Here is an 18,901-nt window from a genome sequence, read left to right on the forward strand (position 1 = left end):
CAATTTTCTATATTTTTTCTTTCATTTTTTTTTCTCTTGCCATCTTATTCATTTCGATAGTACTCAATTGTGCACTTTCTTTTCGCTACTTATATGTTCTCGAGGGTAAACTTTATATAGATCAATCAGCAAGCAATTTGATATATAAAAAAATGAAAAATAAATCGAATGAAAATTTGTAAAGCTATATACAGATCAAAAAAAAAATTTACTAATAAATTGATTATATTTTTCTTGTTTATTATATGTAACAAAAAAAAAAAAAAAAGCTCTGAATTTTATATTTAATCTTATTGGAAACTAAATTTTTTATAATTCATATTCAAAGTTGAGTAAAAAACAAAATGCACATATAAATTTTAAACTTTTTTTTCTACCCTGTGTGGTTGAATAGTATGTTATAAAAACTTAACTTTTAACGGTAAATAAGCCAGGAAAAAGTAAAGACAAAAGCAGCAAACGTCAATATTGACCAGGCGAAAATTCCCAACAAAACAACATCATTTCCACTGAACATATCTTAATAACAAATTTAAAAAAAAAAAATAACCCAAGGCTATCCAGTTGAATTTAAATATAATCTACAATATTTCTATTTATGTTTCAATTTTTTTTTTTTTTCAAATTCAAAGATAATAGACAATCATAAATAGATTCCCGATAATATCATTAAAATTTTAAACAATAAAAAAAAAAATATAATCACAATTATTCGAAAAAGCAAAATGGAAATAAAAGAAAAAAAAAAAAACTATGCAATTTGCCATTTCAGTAAAGGCAGATCAATCTAATCGATTTTCAATTTTTACGAATGGTCATTTGTAACAAGAATTGAAGATTAAGTATCGGAAAAATATCAGGTGGTATGCATAATGGCACGCTTTGAATGATCAGATTTACCAAGTAAGATTATTAACAAGTTATTTTGTTTTTTTTTTTTTTTCGAGAATTTACTCCTCCTAATGATAATCATCTTGATATTGCTTCGACGTATATAGAAATTTTCTGAATATTGACAGTATGAATATACTGTACGTATATAACAAACCCATATCAGATAATTAGCATAAACCGTTGAGTAAGAGAGAGGGTATTGGTAATGTATCGAGATTGAGTTGATACTTATCAATTCTATCTGTATAACTACATCAAATGTCCAATGTGAGTTGAATCCATGGATCGATATATATCCATTGCCATTAGTGTATAACAATAATGGAAATGAATAATTGTTTTTTTTTTTTTTATTTCAAATCATGACAAGCTGATTATTTAAATAATAATGATAATATTTTTAAAATGTAGCTAATAGTTGCTATTAATTATTCACATGATAAAAAAAGATACATCAATATTTTAAATGAATAAAGGGATCATCATTTACAGATAGCTATTTTGAAAAAAAAAACAAAATGCTAATAGTAAAAGCGATTGAATAAATTAATAATAATAATTTAATTATTTATATGTTAATTTTTTTAAAATAGAAATAAACATATTTTTATTTTCTGCATATTTTTAATGGAATCACTTATTTATTTAGGGGATTATGGAGAGCTGATGTATTTATTATTATATTTTTTTTAAATTTATTTACTCTAGAATTATTTAAAGTTAAAATAATTTATATGGAGGAAGTTGTAAATTATTGATTTATATATGAGATTATAAGGATTATAGAGAAATATAATTTTATAATGAGTTTTTCCTGTTAATAGATTTATATTTATTTTAAAAAATTTATATTAAATTTTAAATGAATAAATCAATAATCAGGAGAATTGATATTACCATGAAATCAGATTAATGTTATTCAGTGACACAATAGAAGATGAATTTGCTCATGTGAAATAACAAGAAATATTACAATGAATAATGATATATCCAGAGCTAGACATTTTTGCCAAATTTAATATTTTAAAAGTCAAATACTGTTAATCAATATTATCATAATGCTCATGATTTATGATGTATAATAAAACAAATTCAAGTAACGGATATAAAAAATGAAAATAAAAAATATATATTATTTATGCGAACAACAACAAAAAGATACCTCAAATTATTATGATTGTTTTTACTTAAAATAATTTTTAAAAAATAATTTTTTTCATCAATAAATGATTAATGATAATTACAAATGACTGATCGAATTTAAAAATAATAACATAGTAAATTAATGGATACTTTTTTTATTTTTTTCCTCATTATCTTATATTTATACGCTTGAATTAATGAAAAATATATATAGGGAGTGGTTTTGTTTTGTGAAGGATAAAAAAGATTCACACGAATGGATAAGCCAATCCTAATGTATACAATATAAAAAAAAATTAATGGTAATTAACGAGTATTATATAAAGAATAATGACTCACATTTAATGTACTTCTAGCATTATTGACTCAATCGTGATCATGACCTTTTGTAATATAAAATTCTTGTTTATAAATTTTTAATATTTTATTGAAGACAATGAAAGACATGATACAGCAATTTTAATAGATTGAGTTGGATATAATATTTCTAATTTCAAGTGTCGCGGTTGATTAATTTTGAAAGAAAAAAAAAAACATTGTCAATAGAATAATTTCACTGCTATTGATAATATTAATGACATTAATATTGAGTATGATCAGCTTGCGAGATAAAATCAATGTTGTAAATAACGAAATGAAAAATTGATGTTAATGGACAAATCAATTTACATTGTGAAAAGATTTTTTGATTATATAAAAAGCTGCTGATTCTAATGAATTATTTAGTCTTTTTTATTTTTACTCAGTGTAGTTTCTCGAATTTATTTTTTTTTATTTTTCAAATAACTCAATTCAAATGTCGTCATTAAAATTGATTTTACATTGTCTCTTTTTCAACATACGTTAATTTAACTGGGCAATATATAAATGTGCTTGATTGATTGATCACTTTAAATATTTTTTCACAATTGAATTGTCATTTTGGATTTAAAAAAAAAAAAAAGGTCTTTTATTTATTTATTTTTTTTTCTTTGAATGACATTGACGATTGTTTCATGCTAATTGATATTGATTATTTTATGAGTAAAAAATTATTTAAAGAAGCTCAAATATAATTAAATTATTATTTTTTTTTCTAAATTGTTATATGGATAAACTATAAATATTTATTCTTGATAAAATAGATTTTTAAAAAAAAAAAAAAAAAACAAATAAATATAAAAATGTAATTTTGCACAATGCCAGAATTATATTTATTTATTTTTTATTTTCTATCGTTAGTAGTTGGGTATGGTCATAGTCCTGAGTATAGAAGTTAAGTTGTCGGCAGATAAAAACACACGGTGAGTGGTTAGTTTCTCGTGTTATCGCGACACAAAGATCGTGGCATGCGCGCCCACCTGTGCACATTAGTTTGCCTTGCCTTATACCAGTCTTGTATTTATTTTTCTACAAGTTGAGTGCACAATCTACCTGTATATCCATGATCACAGTATATGTTCCATTATTGCACCTACATCGTAAACGTAAATATCGATCAAACTATCATTGCCAAGTGATAAAAAAAAAGAATTTCAAGTACACAAACAGTGTGGGGATATCTTTACGTTTTAAATTTAACACGTTGACAAATTCATTTAATTGATTGAGACAATTTAATTTGTCACCACAACTAAATATTAATTAATTTAATAATTAAATAAAACGACCATCAATAATATAAAAATAAATAAATAAATTATTATTTAACCAGTTAATAATAATCACATTTTTTTTATAATATTAAATTAACAAATAAAATATATGTGACGACTGTAATTTTTTGTCCCTCCTGACGTTTTTTGAACTTGATTAGTCCAATTACCGTACTCAACAATTTTCTTTGTTTCATTATTATTTTTTTTTCTTTTTCACAAAAAGTAACTAGTAATAAAATAAATATCCTAGAATACAAGTAAAAGATAAAAGTTGAAAATAAATTAAATAGAAAAAATAAAATAAAAGAGGTGAGAGGAAACAGAGAAAAGTAACTGTCTCAACATTTTCTTGAGCTTTTAAATGTATATAGTTATACAGACGTTTACACAAAAACTTTAAGTGAATAGCTGTGATGAAGAAGCTTCACTCAGACACACATACTTGGTTGGTTATACTAACAAAAATTACTAGATACCGTGGGACCAATTAAACTTGTACTCGGATAAGTAAACGTATCATATATATAGATATAAATAAAAAAAAATAGAAGAAAAAAAAAATATAGAATTAAAGTCAATTCATGAAGTTAAACTTGTTGTATTTATACGAGGTGTATAAAAACAGCCGTTATTTTATCTCATAATGAGAGAACGAATTGATTCTATCAAGTCAAAGTTTTTATTCACACTTATTGACTTCATATGGACACATGAATTATCAAGTTAATTGCTACAAGTTTTTTTTTCAATTTTGAAAAAATTATTTATCAAGATATTTTAAAATAATTGATCCAAGAAATTTTTTTTTCAACAATTGATTCAAGTAATTTCGAGTATTATCAAAATTGATATAATGCATTATCATAAGATATAAAATGACCATCGAATATCATTTATCTTCTAGTGCATTTACAGAAATCACTTTCAGCGAAGATCGCATCATATCGAACTTGAAGATCGATTGACGATGAAGTTGATTTTTCTACTTGACTCAAAGACGACTAACTCAAAACGATGGACAATCTATACAAGGGAATCTCATCTATTGAAAGTCTTTTTCAATTGATAGTATTTTATCAACCATGAGAGAAAATAAAAAAAAAAAAAAAAGCTATATCCTCTTATGAGCTCATGACTTTTACGATTGTTAAATTTTTCAAATAATGCGTTTATTATCAGCACTTTGACAAATGTTATAAACCTTGAAATAATCATTATTTACTACAATACAGATAATAAATATTTTTTTACTAGTTTTTTTTTATTTATTTTTTATATTCGTTAATGGCAATTTATGATGACTACAATTGACAAAGCCTCACCTCAATTCATTCGTTTATTTTTTATTTTTTATTTGTAAAAAATAAAAAAAATAATGAGGATTTTATTCTAGTAAGTTAAAGGTATACACACTGTATATTTATCAATAGACTACCAATTTTAATAGCATCCTCCGGCATGTGCCTCGAAGACAATGATACAGATCTTTGAATGATCCACTTACATCATAACATGCAACCGACCGTTATGATAAAAATGATTTATCCCGTGAGAATTAGGTTGAGAAAACCTTGAATAATATTATTGTATATAATTTTTTATCATTCGTCACTCTTGAAAAATATGAATAATAACAAAATCCTTCAACTATTTTCATCATGCAAATTTCAATTTTTAATCAGAGAAAAACATGGCACAATTAAATTTTAAAATTATTATATAATAGAATGATATTTAATTACGATACATGTCACTCAAATAAACATGTGAAATTGAAAAATAAATAAATAAATAAACGGAGATAATCGCGTGAATGGGGTTATTGAAAATATAAATCTTGCCAGATTAAAGATGAGTTATTGATTTTCGATAAACAAAAAATATCAAATAAAGTGATAATAAAAAAAAAATTGGATTAAAATATTTATGTATTTGTATTTTTTACATTACCATATTCACCCACGATTAAATTAAGAGTAGTGACACCAGTTAAAATTATTAATCACGTACCTGAAACAAATAATAACAAAAAAAAAAAATTAGTTTATGTTGATATTATGAAAATAAAATGAAATTATTGTAAAATTTAAAAATAATTTACTGAATTAATATTGAATTAAAATTTAATATTAATGATGTATTGTTACTGTCGTTATTATCATTTTTTTTTTATTATTGTGCAAATGAACATTTTTAATTTAATTAAAATCTGCATCATCGTTAATAATTTATAAAAATTGTAAATGTCACTTGTGGGATTGAGCTTTTTTTTTAATTATCACTAATAGATTGAATAAAAATTTTTTTATTCATTTTTATTCACAATTTAAAAATAAAAAAATTGATTATATTTAAAATAGAACGAAATAAATATAAATCATGAATAAAATGTACTTTTATAAATTCTTTTAGTCGGTTTTTATTCATTTTTCTTTTGTTAAACTTTTTTTTTTGAGTACACTTGGATAAAAAGGAAATTTGACATTTTAACATTTATGTTTCTGTAGTCCTTTACTTGCCCTCAGGAATTTTCGCTTTTAGAGAAAACGGTGTGGACCTAGGCCAAGTCTCCAGGGTGAAAGCTTGTGGGTGTACAAGAGTGAGAGAAAAAGAGTGAGTATATCTCAAATAGAAGGAATAAAAAATGAAAGATATAAAAAAAAATAAAAAAGGAGTTGAAGTGCACACACACACCTAAGAATAAAAGAAAAACTGGTTGACTGAGAGGAAGTAAAAGAGACATTTCAACAGAGCTCAGCCGGATGTCAGAAACAAAAGTCGTTTTCTCTGAATAAAGAGAAGTAATATCCGGGGAATACGAGTGCAAGAAGAGATGCATTGGAGGTTATGGACATTCATGCAATACGTTCTCAGCAGTTGCATATCGAATGTATATTTTTATACGCATATATACACAACCGATATTAAAAATAAAAAAAAATAAAAACATTTTTTGGCATGCATCTTGGACATGGAAGAAAATCATTTTGGCATAAACGACTGAATACAATATTTATTCAAGCATGTATTTACTACCATTGAAGAATCATCCAACAATAATGCTGTTGCGTCACAATTGTAAATACATTTTTAAAAATATATATTGATAAAAATATGAAATTTTATTTTAAATGTAAATAAAAAATGTCAATAAATACATCACATGAAAATTATTATAGATATAAAAATTAGCTTACATTTAAAAATAAAATATTAACTACAATTTTTAAATATTGTTTGGTATTTTTTTTTGTTTTTTTTTTTTTACTCCAAAAAAACATGCTCGGATGGACTGATGATATTGAAAGGCGTGTGTATGTGTGTGTACCAATCAAACAAAACACATTCTTGATAGAGGGGAGAATGGATGACGTAATTATTTTTTTATTTTTTTCTCGCAAATTTTGAGGGGGAATAGGGTGAAAAAAAAAAAATTACGACGTATAAAACTCAAATGTTTATCAATATAAAAATAAATAATCGGTAAAATATGTATTAATTATTGAAAAAAATGTGACAATTATTTAATGAAAAATAAATATAGAAAATATAAAAAAATCATACCATGTTGACAAGTCCAAGCTTATTTAACAGCCAACAGAATGCGTCATCAATATTCTCAACAAACTCCGAAAAAAAAAATAAATATCGAATTTACTCTTTTTTTTAATAGAGGTACACACGTTATTTTTACAATTTATAAAAGTATCAAATAATTAATCCTGCACTTATAAACAACAAACAATTTAAAAAAATATTCGTGAGCATTCCTCATGGCGTCACTAATTTTATTTTCACAAAATCACAATTAATTCTTTTTATTTAATATTTTAATTATTGTTATTATTAACGTTATTACACTGTCGATATTTTTATTGTATTTTTGCAATTAATTTACACATGTAATTAGAAGTATAATAATAATAAAAATAATTTATCCCGGAGCAAGAGTACCGCGCGCGTGCTTGCTGAAAGAATACTGAAGTTTTTTATTTTATTTTATTTTTTTTTTGGTTATTTTTCAGAATTCGGGGGTCGGCAAAATGAAGATAGGGGGAGACACAGAGAAAAAAAAAAAAAAAAACAAAATAAATTCAAATTTTAAGATGAAATAAATGGAATTAAAATAAATAATTTTTTTTTTTAATAATACAATCCTTTTTTTTTTTTTTTTTGATAATATGATATTCTAAATTGTAAAATAAATTTTGGTTTTAATATATTTGGACTTGTAAAAAAGAAAAAAACCTTTTAAGCTGTTTTTTGAATTTTTTAAATAAAAAATATGTCATATACAATTACATGAAAATTGTATTTGTAAATTATTCGACAGTGTAATTAAAATGTTATGTATAGAGAAAAAAAAAAATGCAATATAGTTGTACGGTGTATCATCATTATATCAACAACAATCACGGTAGATCCTGAGGTCATAAACACAAGTCCAATGCACATTACCGCTTGTCAAAGAAATTCACGTGTTTAATTGCAGAAATGTCAAAGTACTTTTCCATTAAAACCACAAAAAAAAATTTAAAAAAAATAAAATCACAGTGTTCATTTAACCACAAGCATATTTTTATTTTAAAAAATTTTCTCATTCAAAAGAATATTTCTTCAAGAGTCAGTATCGTTCTGTAATAACTATTAAAGAAGACATTCTCGACATTTAATTGCAAGGGTTAACGATCGAGTGTGCACATGACAACATATGCTGACTTTTACTACATTTAACCAAAAATAATGAGATTTTTAAATACCTTAAATTCTTTTTCGTCTTTTAAAAATAAATATAATAAATAAATAAAAAAACAAATATGTGAAATTACTATTTCTTTTTTTTTATATTTACTGAGAAAATTTAATTTGTGTTTGATTAAAAAAAAAATTTTAATTAAAGAAATTTAAAGAATATGTACAAACTTTTTTTTCACCCTAATAACTTTTTTTTCTTTTTCTTATAAATTTAAGGAGCAATTATTTCAGTGGTAGTAATTGCTTAATTTTTTTTTAAACGCAAATTATTTCTCATTAATCAAGTTGACCTTCTATTGAAGCAATTGTCTTTGTTTTTTTTTTTTTTTCTTTTTAATTAACAGTTCTTTTGTAAATCCAGGAAAATTTTTTTATAAATAAAAGTAAATGTGTAATATTTTTTTTTCTCTAAAAACAAGGTAAAATATTTTTTCAACGATGATAATTTTTTGGCGGTTCTCGTAATTGATTAGATGTACAGAAAAAATTTTATTTTATTTTATTTATTTAAAAAGTTTTTTTTTTTTTTTTTTTGTAAAATGATTGTGGTTGTTTTGTATATATCTGTATGGTTTTTTTGTTAACATTTAAAAGTAAAAAAATGAAGATAGTGGTTGAGAACAAAATAACAATGGTTATATGTAAAAAAAAACCTCAACAATACGTGGTCGAATAGGTTGACAGTAACAAGAAATAACTTGAAAGTAAAAATCATACAGCTGAGTGCTGCTAACACTTTAATATAAAAAAAAAACTCGCCCTATCTATTTTTCGTCTTCTTCACAATTTCAAATAGTTTTCCTTTTTTTTTCTTACTTTAATTATACTTTTCCCTTAAGCTTTTGTTGACTTTTTATTGTATTTTCTCATGATAAGAGCTTTATCGTTAAAAATACGTTAACGAAGCAAATAATTTTGTTTTTTTTCACAAAAAAAAAAAAATAAGTGGATGTCAAATAAAAGTGGCTTAAATAGATTTCGGCAAAAAATGAACGATCCTTTTTTTTTGTTAAAGAAAAAAAAATATAAATAAAGGTGACACAAAAAAAAAAAAAAAAAAAATCATTCATTAAAATAAAAATGTATGTAGAGAAGAAATATGAAATAAATAGTAGAAAAAAAACCTGTTTTTATTTTAAAAAAAATATGTAATCATATAGTTATATATTTTTTTTTTCTATTTTTTTTTATCTATTAAAAATTCTATGCATCCAAGAGTGTTGATACGTTGAAGTTGTGATACGTTGCATACAAAAGCTTCACAACAATTCCAGGGAGATGAGAATGCAAGTATAACCAATTTTTTTTTTAAAATGAATTGACGCATAGGACATCGGATTTAACTTGATGAAACTTAGACAAAATAAGAAGCCCTGTGGTCTACTGGTCAAGGCTTTTGCCTGGAAAGCAAAAGACCCGGGTTCGATTCCCGGCGGAGAAACTTCGTTGTTTTTTCTAAGTTTCTGGTTTTTTTCAAAAATTCGAAAATATTCGAAAATTTATTACAAGTGTTAAAATAATTTATTAATTAAAAAAATGTTTCCTGACGATTTAGAAAAAGTATTTAAAATAAATAATCCTGCAGACTATGAAAATCTAACTAAATATAGATTAGAATTGTTTATTGAAGGCCAAAAAATTTGGCAAAAAAGAAAACTGCAGCGATTAAAATTTGACAAGCTCATTAATACTGAGAAAACAAATGAAATGCTTGTCAATAAAATATTTTTTGGCAATTATGTAAGTAACAAAAAACAAGAAAAAATTAATAATAATAAAGAAAAACAGATAATTAAAAAAAAAGAAAAAATAAATTCGCCAGTAAATATAAAATAAAAGCATTAATTAGAAAAAAAAAAATTGAAGACAAATTAAAAAAAAATAAAGAAGAGAAAAAACAAGATAACAATAAGGAAAAATTGGTTAAAAATTTAAAAAATAACAATAACAATAACCAACGTATTGACGGAAAAAAAAGAAGGCAATTGAAACGAATTCTTATAGGTAAAAATGACGAAAAATTTGATGCTGATGCTCCTGTTGTTGCTCCTGTTGCTGATCCTAGTGCTGCTAATGATAATAAAGAGGAAAAAAAAAAGAAAAAAAAATCATTAAAAATAATTAAAGAGAAGAAAAATAAAAAAAAAACCATCGTTGCACTTGGTGATACAAACATATCCAAGTGGATGCGGGGTTGCATACGTGTGGCGTTAAAAAGAATAGAGAAAGCTCTATTTAGAAGAGCTCAACAATCTAAATCAACAATCAAAATTGTTCATACGGATGAATATCATACCACCAAAATGTGCAGTACATGTAACAGCGAATGTACAAAAAGTAAATCACCCGATAGGTAAGAATTAATTTTATTATATTTATTTATTTTCTTTGATTATTTATTTATTCCTTTATTTATTTATTTATTTATTCATTTATTTATTTATTCAATTATTGTTGTAATTTTTATTTTTTCAGGTACCTCCTGTGCGTGTCTTATACGCGGAGAAATTTTTTACGAATTTTCTCCGAATCAACTTGGGTGGAGAAACGTTCGGAAATATTTCTCCGCAATAACAATAAGCGGAGAAACGCGTGAAAAAAAAAATTTTACCGCAGAGCACATTCATAAATTTAAAGAAACGATCACGGGAGTTTTGCAGACAAAGTACCTTAGGTATATCAACTTTTTTGAAAAAAAGTGTCTTCAAATTTTAATTTAAAAAAAAAAAAATAAACATCATTATGCTTTGCGTTATGTAACAATTAATAATTAGTCATTTTTTTTTGGAAAAAGGGTGGAGAGATTTGTCCGCCATTTTTCCAACCGTGTGAAGAAATAATTTTACTGCTGAGAAATTTTTTCTGAAATGAACGACGAGGAGAAATTTTTTCGTCGTTTCTCCGAATCAACTTCGGTAAGAGAACGTTCGGAAATATTTCTCCGCGAAAAAAAACACACGCGGAGAAACATGGGAAAAAAATAATTTTACAGCGGAAAAATTCTTCCGAAATAAACGACGAGGAGAAAATTTCTCCATTCATTTCTCGGCATGGGTCAATTTGGGAGAAATTCGGGGTAATCGCGGAGAAATTCGGAGTAATCGCGGAGAAATTCGGAGTAATCACGGAGAAATTCGGACAAATTCGGAGAAATATTTTTACCAGGGTAATGTCACATTCTTTGAATTCTTTAAAAATGAATGAAAATAACTTTCAAGCACTTGAAGAATAATAATAAATTCAACTGGAATAAATTCTTGAAATACAGAATTTCATTAATAATATAAACTTAATAACTATAATCTCTTACTAATTACATTTAAATCGTTAATCTTGCAAGATCGATAAATTAATAGGGTTAAGTAATTAAAATTGAATGTGATTAGCATTAATGTTCGATGGTCATTCACTGAATTTTGATAGATAGGCAGATGTCGTAATATGCGGTTAATATTAATTCACAGTCAATGAATATTGAAATTAATACATGCAGACAATCAATTCGAGATCAAAGTTTACACATTATATTATTATCAAATTTTACCATATCATGATACAAAGTCACTAATAAATTTTCTTTTGTTCAATTTTGTTAAAATATCTGATTATACAGTAACAGATATTCAAGTATAAACTATTAAATAATAACTTAACATATTTACATCATTACTTGTAATTATCTATTTTAAAATTCTGATAACATAGTATGATTAAATGACAAAGTATAAATAAGATCTTTTTAAATAATTAAATGAATTAATAATAAAAAATAAAATTCAATTATCGTTAAGCTCTAATTGAATGATATTTTTCAATAAGACAAAATTCAATTTTCATTGAATACACAAGATATTCCTTCAATTTTATTTCAATTGTATAACAAGACATTTTCTTTTGTTCATTGAAATAGATATTGTAGAATACAAGTTCTATCATCCGTATTATCTTCGGTAATTCACCTATTGATAATTTAACAATAAGTATCTGGTACAACGAATACGTCTTTATGCACCGAAAACTTTGAGATGTAACTTGTTCGTAATGGAGTATACAATCGGATATATAATTCCATGGTCTATTGTTGTTATACTTTGTAACATATTATACGAACTTTGGTTAGCTGAACATTCGCTCAAATTTAGATTATAATAGGCCATATTGTGAAAACACAAGCTGGAAATGAATGATTGTTTGATATATAAATTATAAAATGATTGAATAATATTCTACTTTGTAAAATAATCCATATAATTTATTAATTTATCATGCTTTTTAAAAAATTAAATTTCAATTTTTTAAATGTCATTTATTTAATTACACATTTATAATGATTGTAAAAAAAAAATATAATAGATAAAATGAATTTTATTTTGTGTTGAAATCTATATAAGTATTGTAAGAATAATTTTTGTTGAAAAATACTTGACCGAACAACGGAATGTAGAGCAAAGTTAACAACTCGAAGAGAACATTATTTGTGTATATATATAATAAATTTTAAAAGGCATAAAAAAGAGCATAAAAATCACATAAATCATATTTACGAGTGGTATCGAAAATTCTGTCGACATAAAATATATAAAAGAAGTATATGTTGAAAATGAAAAAAAATGAAGTATTCCATTTTGCACCTCATAATGGAAAAAGGTGAATCTTATGAGCTGAGTCAACACAAGGGATTTAAAAGTTTTCTATTTTTTTTTTTTTTCAACTTGAAATAGCCATTGGGATTTGTTGGCATCGAGTTTCCGATGGAATATTTCTTTTTTTTTTTTCTTTTTATATATACTTTATAGTTTATATTTGTTTTTTTTTTTATTAAAAACTCTTATTTAATCATATATATTTTTTGATATATTAACTTTATAAATAGGTAAATGCCAACTTGTTATGAATATTTCAGTGTAATTTATTATTTGAAGCAACTTACTTTACAAACTAATTAAAAGTGACATTTTAAAAGTATGTCATTAGGTGAAATGTGATTACAATCTTTAAAAATTGATATACAATCTTTCGCATGATGAAAAAGAAAAAAATAATCTTCGTCAACCTCATTTTTTTTTTCTTCAGACAATGCACACAATTGTTTATTTTTTTTTATAAATAAATTCAGCATTAAAAAAATGATGGGATTTCTCCTATTCAAAAGTAGATTCAGGTAGAGTTTTTTTTTTTATTTTACATACATGAAGTCAGCTAATTTTCCAGTGTAAAAAATAAAAAAAATAAAAAAAAACAAAACTAGTGTGACGAATCAAATGCTTTTTGTTGTTTTGGTAATCAAAGAGTACTTGAAATATAAAATAAAAATATAAAAACAAATATAAAAAAGACCTTACACAAATGAAGAATAAAAAAATAAAAAAAAATAAAACAACAAGAGGTCCGTTGACCCGTTGACACACTTTTATCCGTATCAAGTTAAGTCGTGCTACCTCTTCGTGCCACAATGACTGGACTTTAGTTTTACTATAGAACCTTTGCTTTATTCTACTGTTAAAATTTTTATTTCTTTTTGTTCATTGTTATTTTATTTTATTTAATTTTTATTTATATTTATTTATTTTTTTTCTTTTCTTTGCTTAATTCTTGGCTCACTGGTTTTCATCGTGAGCTCCATTTCCCTGAATAAAATATAATTGCTTGCGTGCATTCATGTGCAAAATGAAGGGTAAAATTAAATAATACATTTGGGGTTAATTTATTTTGAATTTTCCCGCTATAGAATCATGATAAGGTCACCGAGCACATATTTTATTACTCTTCAATTTTGTTGTATATATACCGTTTGTCTTTATTACTGCATAAGATTTTTTTTTTCCTCTAAATGTTTATCATTATAATTTTTTTACTTATATTTTTTATTTACAACATTTCACTTTTTCATAATGTAGTTTTACACGCAAGATAATAAACACATGCCGTTGAAGATTTTGAAGCCAAGAAGAGAGGCCAAGTGGGGTCGTCTCGTGCACTTGGCGTGTATACTTGGAGTCGTCTCCGAACTGGCCTCGACTGTATGACTAACCTACATAGCCATACTCATATATAAATACATATTTTTTTTCTCAAACAAGAATTATATATGTACCATATATATATCGACTACAAATTATCATTATTTTGTCCACTTTCGTTGCAAGCTTAAAAATCACTGTCCATTTTAAAAGTGCATCATGTTCTCGGTCATTAAATAAACATCTATCTTTAATTTTACTTATAAAAAAACACTTGTGCACAATGATAATCAAATTGTAGTCAGTGTTTATTTTCAAAATAAATAAATAAATAAATAAATAAATAAATAATCAAAATGATGATAGACCGGTTTTAAAAAAATACATGCGAGACGAAACGTTCTACTTTTTTTTTTATTATTACATACTTTAACCTAGACAAAACTTCCGCTCGATATAATATAGAACAAAGTAATGTCTATATGAATTGTGATAAAATAAAATAGTCACAATTTTTTATAAGTCATGTTTTTATATACTTTATATTATCAACAATTACCCTGTAAAATTTTTTCTTATCAAACAAATAAAAATTAATTAACAGAAGTAAATATTCATTTATTATTTTAATAATAATCTTCTTTTTCATTTATCTATGTGTAACATATAAATTTAAGTGAGAAATTATTTGTAATATTTATTTTATCCTGAAACATTAAAATTATTTTTATAATAATTTTTTTTTATAATAAATTATCATTACGTGAGTTTACTACTAACCGATAGAGACAAACAATTTTTTATTTTTTAATTAATAATTTCTGAACTCAATTTAATAGAGCAGATGATCAAAAGATTTTTTTTTTTTTTCTTTTACATCGATCCCCGGATTAGTTTACCGCTTACTCAGGTAAACGTGACATTTGCAATCAGAATTCTCATCATTCAGTTGCACTGGGTATCTTTGGTTGTTTTCCAGTTAAAATCGATAGGGTCTTGTGAACGATACAAATTGTCCTCAAGAAACAATGCATTGTGTATTTTATTGTTTCAGCTGATATATATATTTATTGTGATAGGACTATTATGTTGGAGAAAGCATTGTTTTTACTGTTATTCAAAATAAATATAAAAATAAAAATTGTATATATAGATTTTTTATTTAGCTATTCAAATGTTGGATATTAAAATCAAGCTTTTTAATTTCAATAGCTCAATGGAAAATAAGGCCGATTTCAACTGATCAATTGAATTTATATATATATTTTTTTTTCGACACGCTTTGTAATAAAAAATGATCAACTTTGCCTTTTTTACTTTCATCAACTCTATTGATTTTATTTGCTCATATATAGGTCATCAATGAATAATAAAACTTTGTAAATGTCATATTTAATTTATTGATGGGTATAATGATGATAATCAGAATCAATTGGAATATAAAATTCAACAAATTTGCAAAATAAATCAAAATGCATGTTAAAACTAAAAATAAAGTTTCACTTTGAAGTTGAAATAATAATTAATAATAATTATTATTACAAAAAAAAAAAAAAAAATCATATTTATAAATTAAGTGGAGTGCAAACCTACAAAATATTTTTGTTCCAATTATAATAGAATGATTTAAAAAAAACATGGTTAAACTTTAAAAAATTTGTAATGTTTTCTGTTCTAAGCAGACAACAGAATAAAAGTTAGAGTAGAGTATGAGCTTAACCTTGTATTGCGACCGATTGTAAGTTTGATGTATTGTATTTATATATATATATTTTTTAACAGAATGTCTGTGGACACGTTTACAAAGAAAACACCGCAGGCGTTTATTCGTATACGGTTGTAGTAGAGTAATATCGTGCAGACGAGTGAGGTGAGCCCCACCTTCTTGTGTACCGATCCAGTAAACATCATCGTACTCAAGACGACCACTACCCTCCCTCTCTTTCTCTCGCTCTTATTTATTTATTTATTTATTTTTTCCATTTTTATTTTCCTCGACACCGCTGTGCCATCATCACGCCCCTAGTCGACCCGATTTCCTGACCTACTGTCAAGCCAAAGTCGTTCACTACGAACGGATGTGTAACTTAATCATCTTTCAATATTATCCGTGATTTAACTTGAAACTGTATCAATAATTTTTTTTTTTTTCTAGAATTCATAACGTAAATACAGTCATCATTACTGTAATTAGATGGTACAAAATAATTGATTATCTTTTCTATAATCAATTTATATTTTTTTAATTTAAAAACTATAAATTCATTATAGAAATTTTATAAATAATATACATTTAAATATAATTTATATTATCAACTTGAGAATTTAGCAAAATAATAAATAAATATTTAAACGTCATAACGGAGTATATTTTTATCTTGAATAATTACTTGATGACATTTATTGTATAAAAAACTGCTTAAATTTTAAATTTTAAATTTCAAAATGAAAATATAAAATAACTTGTCGAAAAAAAAAAATATATCCAATATATATTTAGAGTAAATGGATAAATCTATTTAAGGTTGAAACAATAAATTTAAAAGGCAATATTTTTTCGTTAGACAAAACATAGTAAATTTAATGTAAAAAAAAATTGCTTTTTATTTTCATTGAAACAACGATACAATATACTTTTAAACAAGACTAATAAAAAAAAAAAAATGATAAACTTGCACTGTTATTATATTGAAAATGTATTTAAAAAAAAAAAATATTAATTTATTTTTTTAATAATTATTATTGATGATTATAATCATTACGTTTATTATCATTGATGACAATGCGGATATTCTATAAACGTTTATATGTATTTAGATCATGATCCTTGATGATGTAGTCATAAAGGTCAATCATTGTCCAGTATCTTGGCTTTGATGTAATAGAATAATAGTGTACACTTGAAATATCTTGTCTGCAATTACAATTACAATTATAATTCTGTGGAGTACATCAAAGATAAGAACATCACTCATCTTCACCATCACACTGGCTGTATTAAAAGGTTCATCAGCATAACCCTTATTAAATTCCAGTGATCTTTTACAGACGAGAAACTAATGAACAATAGCAGCATATAATTTTTTAAATAAATATTAAAATGAATAAATATATTCCCATAATTATTTTTGATTAATAGTACTATAATTTTCAAGTAATATTTTTCAAAAAAATAGTAATAAAAAATATGATAAATATTTTATTTGAATAATATATTATTTACAGAAATCAAGTCTGTTTGAATTTAATTTTAGTAGCATATATATATATATATATTGAAGAGAATCAGTTTCCATTTTATTATAGAGGATAAATTGAATATTACAAATCTCAAATTTGCTTGACAACTATTTGCTTCTATTCTTGCTTCTATCATTGACAAACACCAATACGTTTTGTCAATAAAACTCATGACCTACGTATAGAAAGACAAGGCAATATCTTGATAATCAAAGTTATGTGAAATTATACAGTTGGTGAGTATTTGATATTATGATTTGTTACATAAAAGACATTAGAGTATTGTATTATATTCATTGAACTGTATAGTCATTGTGATATTGATCTTATATACTTTTTAAGTGACTGTTGAACTTTAAATGAAAAAAAAAAAAAACAGATAATAAAATGATGTATCATAGAATATAATTTAGATAGGATCAAACATTTGTGATTGAACCATCGATAGGTGTGTATATATTTTTAAAACTTCCTGTAGAAACAATAAAATGTTTTAAAAATTTAGTAACCGGAACCAGAACCGTTCTAGCGCTGAAAGAGTAAAAAAAAAATGATCAAAGCAATCGTTAGCAAAAAAATAAACAAAACGAAAAACAAAATAATGATGGTGGTGGTGGTGGTGGTGTAGGTAACCGTGGGATCGGTGGTTTTTCTCAACTTACCACGAACTCGATTGGGTGGCGGTGTAAAATAATAAAACCAACTCGATGAAAAATAAAGAACCATTAAACCAAGAATTAAAAAAATGAAAAATAGATGGTGAAGATAAAAGCCAGACAAAAAATAAAATTATGTATATTTATAGAATATTATATGAAATTAACTATTGCTAGAATGTATATACTCTTTGATGTCTTGGATTAAGCTCGAAATATGAATTTTGTCTTGATAATGAATATCTCAATTTTCAGTTGGTACACAGTTTAAAGCTACATGGACTTTCTTGAATTAATACACAAGTGTCTCAACGTGTCTATCAATATTATTCCAAATATATTGTTCTTTCATAAACAAAAATATTTTTTTCCATATATTAAATTATCCAAACTGTTGAGTTGGAACTAAAAAGCTTACTCAGAAAAGCAATGTTATACAGTATGCAAATTTAGCTATAGTAAACATTTGTTTTCAATAAATCTTGTGCTCTTCGAAATAACGTTTCTCAGCTATTAATTATTATAGAGCAAAATTTCTAGTAAAATAAGCTATAGAGTTTTGATATAAATGACTTTGAAAACATTGTTAATCAAAAAGCGTATGCTATTTCCCAAC

At 24.6% G+C, this 18,901-nt stretch overlaps 1 protein-coding gene across 5 annotated transcripts in view; it reads right to left on the reverse strand.

The window, feature by feature from the left end:
* LOC122850019 (CCR4-NOT transcription complex subunit 6-like) overlaps window positions 1–18,901 on the reverse strand; it is a 208,892-nt gene that overhangs the window by 73,089 nt on the left and 116,902 nt on the right. Inside the window, exon 1 of one of the 5 annotated variants that reach the window (XM_044148972.1) lies at window positions 7,239–7,335. The exons of 3 other annotated variants lie outside the window; for them this stretch is intronic. The gene's annotated coding sequence lies outside the window, so the exon portion shown is untranslated. Of the gene's footprint in view, window positions 1–5,624; window positions 5,645–7,238; window positions 7,336–18,901 lie in introns of those variants that run through there. One more of the 5 variants, XM_044148971.1, reaches the window with a different exon arrangement.

The sequence above is a fragment of the Aphidius gifuensis genome, linkage group LG2 (genome assembly GCF_014905175.1).
Source record: "Aphidius gifuensis isolate YNYX2018 linkage group LG2, ASM1490517v1, whole genome shotgun sequence".
In the NCBI taxonomy this organism is placed as follows: domain Eukaryota; kingdom Metazoa; phylum Arthropoda; class Insecta; order Hymenoptera; family Braconidae; genus Aphidius; species Aphidius gifuensis.